Source organism: Vipera berus, assembly GCF_964194415.1.
Source record: "Vipera berus genome assembly, chromosome: 2".
NCBI lineage: Eukaryota > Metazoa > Chordata > Lepidosauria > Squamata > Viperidae > Vipera > Vipera berus.
In genome coordinates this window covers 6194664-6202173 of record NC_138203.1, presented here as the reverse complement: position 1 = coordinate 6202173, position 7510 = coordinate 6194664, and positions in this window count along the sequence as shown.

Genomic DNA, 7510 nt, shown 5'->3' with positions numbered 1-7510 from the left:
CTTCTACTTCATTGACTATGCTAAAGCCTTTGATTGTGTGGATCACAACAAACTGTGGCAAGTTCTTAAAGAGACGGGAGTACCAAACCATCTTATTTGTCTCTTGAGAAACCTATATGCGGGTCAAGAAGCAACAGTGAGAACTGGACATGGAACCACTGATTGGTTAAAAATTGAGAAAGGAGTCCGGCAAGGCTGTATACTGTCGCCTTGCCTATTTAACTTATATGCAGAGCACATCATGAGAAAGGCAGGGCTAGATGAATCAAAAGTCAGAATTAAGATTGCCGGAAGAAACATCAACAACCTAAGATATGCAGATGATACCACTCTAATGGCAGAAAGTGAAGAGGAACTAAAGAGCCTCTTGTTGCGGGTGAAGAAGGAGAGTGCAAAAGTTGGCTTGAAACTAAACATTAAGAAAACCAAGTTCATGGCATCTGGCCCTCTCAATTCCTGGCAAATAGATGGGGAAGAAATGGAGGTAGTGACAGATTTTATTTTCCTGGGCTCCAAGCTCAACACAGATGGGGACTGCAGCCATGAAATTAAAAGACGCTTGCTCCTGAGGAGGAAAGCCATGGCAAATCTAGACAGCACACTAAAAAGCAGAGACATCACCCTGTCAACAAAAGTGTGTATAGTCAAGGCTATGGTCTTCCCAGTTGCAATGTATGGCAGTGAAAGTTGGACCATAAAAAAGGCTGAGCGCCAAAGAATTGAGGCCTTTGAACTCTGGTGCTGGAGAAGACTCCTGCGAGTCCCTTGGGCTGCAAGGCGATCAAACTGGTCAGTCCTAGAGGAGATCAACCCTGACTGCTCTTTAGAAGACCAGATCCTGAAGCTAAAACTCAAATCCTTTGGCCACCTAATGAGAAGGAAGGACTCACTGGAGAAGAGCCTAATGCTGGGAAAGGTTGAGGGCAAGAGAAGAAGGGGACAACAGAGAAGGAGGTGGCTGGATGGACTCACTGATGCAGTAGGCGTGAGCCTAAATGTACTCCAGAAGATGGTAGAGGACAGGAAGGAGGAATGTTGTCAATGAGGTCGCGATGGGTCGGACACGACTTCGCAACTAACAACAACAAATACAAGACCTGATATCTTTTTAGACAAATCATTGTCCTTTGTTGACAGTGGTTGACAATATGGAACACGGGTTTATCAGAAGATCCAGAAACTATCTAAGGTGGCAGAAAGGCTTAAAGAGGCAAAGTGAGTTTTATGATCCTCCCTTTCATACACTCTCTAGGTGTTCATGCTGATATCAAACTGATTTGTACCTTTGAATGGAGGCATAATCTCTAGTATTTTTGTTTCAAGATAGAAACATTCTGGATTTGCAAATAGCCCATAGCATTTTTTATTAATAAAAAAGGAAAAAAAATGTCTCTAAATTTCTCTTTAAAGAACTGCACTAAACCCCAAAATAAGACAATTAAATTTTGTTGAAGTGGGCTGAAAGGAACATAACGTAACGTAACGTAATATAACTTAACATATCGTAATGTAACGTAACATAACATCATAACATAATATCATAATGTAACATAACGTAACGTAACATATCGTAACATAACATACCGTATTTTCCGGCATATAAGATGACTTTTTAACCCATGAAAATCTTCTCAAAAGTTGGGGGTCGTCTAATACGCGGGGTCGTCTTATACACCAGAAAATACTATTCACCTCTCTGATCTTTTCTGGTGGACGGCGGGATCGCTGGGTGAATGGAGGTAGGCGATGGCGACCCGTGGTTAGCTGGCCAACAGCGAACGGGTGATGGAGGGCAAACTCTCATCAGATCATGGGGCGGCTGCTGCAGCTGCCGCCATTGCTCTCTCTAGGACTGGTCATGCTGGCGCTTCCAATGCTGGCTGTCAGGTCCCCGACGAGAGGATGGGCAGTCAGTCCCCAGAGGCATGCCGCTGAACAGTAGGAAGGGAGCACCTTTGCTCCCGCCGAGGCACTGCCTGACCGCGCCGACCAGAAGAATCGCCCGGTCATGGAGTGCGGAACTGAGAGTGGCAGCGCACCAAGTGAGAGAGCTCAGAGGAAAGAAGGCGAGGCGCCCATTTGGCGGGGAAGGAGCAAAGCTGGGCAAATCACAGAGTAGGCGGAGCAGAGAAATGTTACAGGGGAAAAGGGGGCGGGGTTTAAAAGGCAAGGCGGGCGGAACGTGGAGACGTTCTGCAGTTAGAAGTAACGAAGGAGCCTCCGGGCGCTTTCTGGATCGGATTGTGCAAACTGAGGGTGCCGCTACAGTCCTCGTGTTTCCCAGGGTTGCCTGTCATGCCAGAGGTATTCCCTGTAGCCCCAGATTCTTTAGCTCCCCACTTTCCTTAATTCGGGCGAATTTTGTGCTCCGTGGAGAAACATTAATACGCAAATGCCGTTTTTTTTAACCGCGCAAAACAAGGGGGAAACCTTGGTATTTGGGAACAGAAAGGCTTAAGCCTTTTCATTTCTGTTTTATGCACGGGCTGGGAGGGTCACGAAGTTTACCTCTTTTATTTTAGCAACATCGTGGCACTTATAAAAAAAGGGTACTAACGCTAAACGAGTTGTTAATATGCAGATTGTGTGCCAGGAAGTGAAATATTGAGTTATTAGCCCAAACCCTATAATTTAACACGAAAAGTAGGGGGGTCGTCTTATACGCCGGGTCATCTTATACGTCGGAAAATACGGTAACATAACATCATAACATAATATCATAACAATGTAATGTAACATAACGTAATGTAAAATAAAGTAACGTAACATAACATAACAACGTAACATAACATCACATCACACCACATCACAACACAACACAACACAACACAACACAACACAACACAATATAACATAACATTATATAACCAGCTAACATGAAATCAACAAAATAGCATACGTACAAAAATATAACATACAGACTAGGTTGTAAAGGTAAAGGTTCCCCCGCACATGTGTGCTAGTCATTTCCAACTCTAGGGGGCGGTGCTCATCTCCGTTTCAAAGCCGAAGAGCCAGCGCTTGTCCGAGGACGTCTCCGTGGTCATGTGGCCGGCATGACTAGACGCCAAAGGTGCACAGAACGCTGTTACCTTCCCACCGTAGAGGTCCCTATTTTTCTACTTGCATTTTTACGTGCTTTCGAACTGCTAGGTTGGCAGAAGCTGGGACAAGTAACAGGCACTCACTCTGTTATGCGGCACTCGCGATTTGACCCGCCAAACTGCCAACCTTCTGATTGACAAGCTCAGCATCCTAACCCACTGAGCCACCGCATCCCTTACAGAGTAGGTTGCTGGAGGCTAAAACATACAAAGAATGGTTATAGGAATTGGGTATGTCTAGTCTAATGAAGAGAAGGACTAGGGAAGACATGATAGCAGTGTTCCAATATTTGAGCGGATCCTACAAAGAGGAGGGGAGGGGGTCAAACTATTTTCCAAAGCACCAAAGGGAAGATGAGAAACAACAGATGGAAGCTAACCAAGCAGAGAAGCAAATTTGAATTAAGGAGGAATTTTCTAACAGTGAGAGTAATCAACCAATTATGGAATAGCTTGCCTTCAGGACTTTTGGGTGTCCCATCACTGGAGGCTTTCAAAAAGGGACTGGACAACCATTTATCTGAAATGTTATAGAGTCTCCTGCCAGGGCACAAAGAGCAGGTTACACATACATGTTGTTGTCTTCATGTCACCACAATCGCAAAGGGCAGAAGCCACCAGATAGCCACATTTGTTCAGAGTCTCTTTTTGTCCTTGCTACACATTACTCTGTGTGCCAATTGCCATCCAGCTAAATCCGCCTGTCCTCCAATAAAACAGACGGTGTGCGTAAATCTGGATCGTTTATTATAGGAACAAGATGGGTGAAACTGTGAAAAATAGAAATACATACAATAAGAACCCAAATACAAAATGAGCAATGTTGAGTTGCTGGTGAACACAACAGTTAACAAGTACAGTTTTAATCTAACTCTCACCAGCAATGCTGTGTGTACGGGATATGGATTTTTGTCCTCAGATGAATGTGTGCTTTGGATTAGGCTGGATTCTTCTTTGTGATTCCGTTTCCTCTGAATGCTGAAGGAAATGGAGTCTGGCTTCCCAGGATGCATTTTGTTTGGGAGTGAGGGTTGATGGGTGTGGTTGTTAGCTGCGAAGTCGTGTCCGACCCATCGCAACCCTATGGACAACGTTCCTTCCTGTCCTCTACCATCTTCTGGAGTCCATTTAGGCTCACGCCTCCTGCTTCAGTGACTCCATCCAGCCACCTCATTCTCTGTTGTCTCCTTCTTCTCTTGCCCTCAACCTTTCCCAGCATTAGGCTCTTCTCCAGTAAGTCCTTCCTTCTCATTAGTATTTGAGTTTCATCTTCAGGATCTGGCCTTCTAAAGAGCAGTCAGGGTTGATCTCCTCTAGGACTGACCGGTTTGATCGCCTTGCAGTCCAAGGAACTCGCAGGAGTCTTCTCCAGCACCAGAGTTCAAAGGCCTCAATTCTTTGGCGCTCAGCCTTTCTTATGGTCCAACTTTCACTGCCATACATTGCAACTGGGAAGACCATAGCCTTGACTATACGCACTTTTGTCGGCAGGGTGATGTCTCTGCCTTTTAGTGTGCTGTCTAGATTTGCCATGGCTTTCCTCCCGAGGAGCAAGCATCTTTTAATTTCTTGGCTGCAGTCCCCATCTGCAGTGATCTTGGAGCCCAGGAAAATAAAATCTGTCACTACCTCCTTAACAGTCACTACCTTAATAGTCCAGTTCAGCTTCTAAATAATTCAGATTGGTATTTGGCCCTGGCCACTAGATGGAGCCAGAGAACAACAAAAGTGTATACTCCAATTATATCTTGGGGCATGACAGTGTCTCTGGATCTTGTTGTACCTGTGAAGAGTCTATTCAACAATTTCCATACTTCCCAGCTTTTGTCAGACCCAGATGCCAGCTCCTCCCTTGATCCCATCCCTGTCGGTTCTTTGTAGTTTTCCATAGGTCCCCTCTGCTTTCAAACTCTTCAAAGACTTCCGTCAACCTAGGGAAGGTTTTTTTTTTTCTCCTCCTGGATTTTAATCTCCGATGAGCTGGTTGTGGGCCATAGCTGTAAAAATGCCATGAAGAACGTCTATGGGAATTCTCATTCACCCAGGTCATGGTTGTCCCAGAGGTGCTTTTTTTTAAAAAAAAAAAAGGCAACTGGACTTTGTTTTTCCTTGAAGAACTTTCGCTCCTCATCCAAGAACTGAAGAAGCTTCTTGGATGAGAGGCGAAATCTTCAAGGAAAAAAAAAGGCCAGTAGCCTTTTGAAAAAGCACCTTAGGGACAACCATGAAGAATCTTCCAGTAGAGGAAGAGATGAGGTGAGGTGAGGTGAGGTAAGGTTAGGGTTAGGGTTAAGATAAGATAAGATGATATGATAAAATAAGATGAAGGGAAGGGAAGGGAAGGGAAGGGAAGGGAAGGGAAGGGAAGAGAAGAGAAGAGAAGAGAAGAGAAGAGAAGAGAAGAGAAGAGAAGAGAAGAGAAGAGAAGAGAAGAGAAGAGAAGAGAAGATGGAATGGAAAGGAATGGAATGGAATGGAATGGAATAGAATAGAATAGAATAGAATAGAATAGAATAGAATAGAATAGAATAGAATAGAATAGAATAGAATAGAATAGAATAGAATAGAATAGAATAGAATAGAATAGAATAGAATAGAATAGAATAGAATAGAATATTGGAAGAGAAAAGAAGAGAAGAGAAGAGAAGAGAAGAGAAGAGAAGAGAAGAGAAGAGAAGAGAAGAGAAGAGAAGAGAAGAGAAGAGAAGAGAAGAGAAGAGAAGAGAAGAGAAGTTGTATTGTCATATTTTACTGTGAGCACACTGACACACATTAAAAATGAATTTCTATTGCCTGCTTTCAAAAGAAATTATATATCTACCCATATATATACATAACACACATATGCTATATACATACATGTATGTGCACATGTGTGCACATACACAGCTGATACCAAGTAAAATGCACTGGTTTACCAGCTCAGCATCCATCTCTTCAGATGTTCTCCTTGGAAAAGCATTGTTGATCAAACAGAATGTTCCTTTCTGTTATTTTGTTTCTTATCAGTCTAGAGAGATGATAAAACTGAATTGTGTTTGTGTTACATATTTTTCTCATTGTTGCTCATCTAAAAAAATGCCCAGAGAGAGGGAAAATCAGATTTGTCCATTTTTTTTTAATACTAAAGAACTGGGTGTAGGAACTGGATATGTCTAGTTTAATGAAAAGAAGGACTGGGGTGACATGATAGCAGTCTTCCACTATTTAAGGGGCTGCCACAAAGAAGAAGGGAGGTCAAGCTGTTCTCCAAAGCAACTGAAGGCAGGACAAGGAGCATCAGATGGAAACTCATCAAGGAGAGAAGCAACCTGGAACTAAGGAGAAACTTCCTGACAGTTAGAACAAGTAATCAGTGGAACAGCCTGCCTCCAAACGTTTTGGGTGCTCCATCATTGGAAGTTTGAAAGAAGAGATTGGACAGCTATTTATCTGAAGTAGTATAGGGTTTCCTGCCTGAGCAGGGGGTTAAACAAGTTCAAAAGAAGTTCAAAAAAGTTGTGTGTGTTTTTTTTTACCTCCTGCCCCCTCCTCCCAATTAAGTTCTGAAAGGACCTTTGAAGTTTCAGTTTTCATAGGGATATAACAAAATAAACATCAAGCTACAATTTCCCCAAAAAATTGCCCATTCATAATCCTTGGATGCTTTCCATGCAATAAAATTGGATGTGGGGGAGGGGAATGTAAGTTCCCCTCAAAATGCACAAAGTTCAGAAAATGTTCATTTAGAGGAGGAGGAGGAGGAGGAGGAGGAGGAGGAGGAGGAGGAGGAGGAGGAGGAGGAGGAGAAGAAGAAGAAGAAGAAGAAGAAGAAGAAGAAGAAGAAGAAGAAGAAGAAGAAGAAGAAGAAGAAGAAGAAGAAGAAGAAGAAGAAGAAGAAGAAGAAGAAGAAGAAGAAGAAGAAGAAGAAGAAGAAGAAGAAGAAGAAGAAGAAGAAGAAGAAGAAGAAGAAGAAGAAGAAGAAGAAGAAGAAGAAGAAGAAGAAGAAGAAGAAGAAGAAGAAGAAAGTTTAGAAAATTCATCATATTCCAACAGGGTACATTAAAACCATGCACAGCTCTGTGCAATTGCAAGTATGAATAAACCAGACATTCTTTTTTGTGGAACTTTGGACGTGGGACGACTGAGGAAATGAAGAGAAGCTGCAGGTTGTAAAGCATTTGGCCAAAGCAGAACTGCCCAAACTGAAGACCTCTGTGATATTTAAATACACGGATTAATCTTCTTGTCTCGTTGTTATTCCTCTTCTGTTCTCTTCCTCCTGATGTAAGCGTTTGCTTCCTTCCATCCGCCATCTCTTTCCAGCCTGAATCATTCTTGTGCCCGAGACCTGTGTAATATCATTTCCTGCATAATGAAATCTAGAGTGACATTAATACATATATAATTTTATGGCGGGGAAAGGG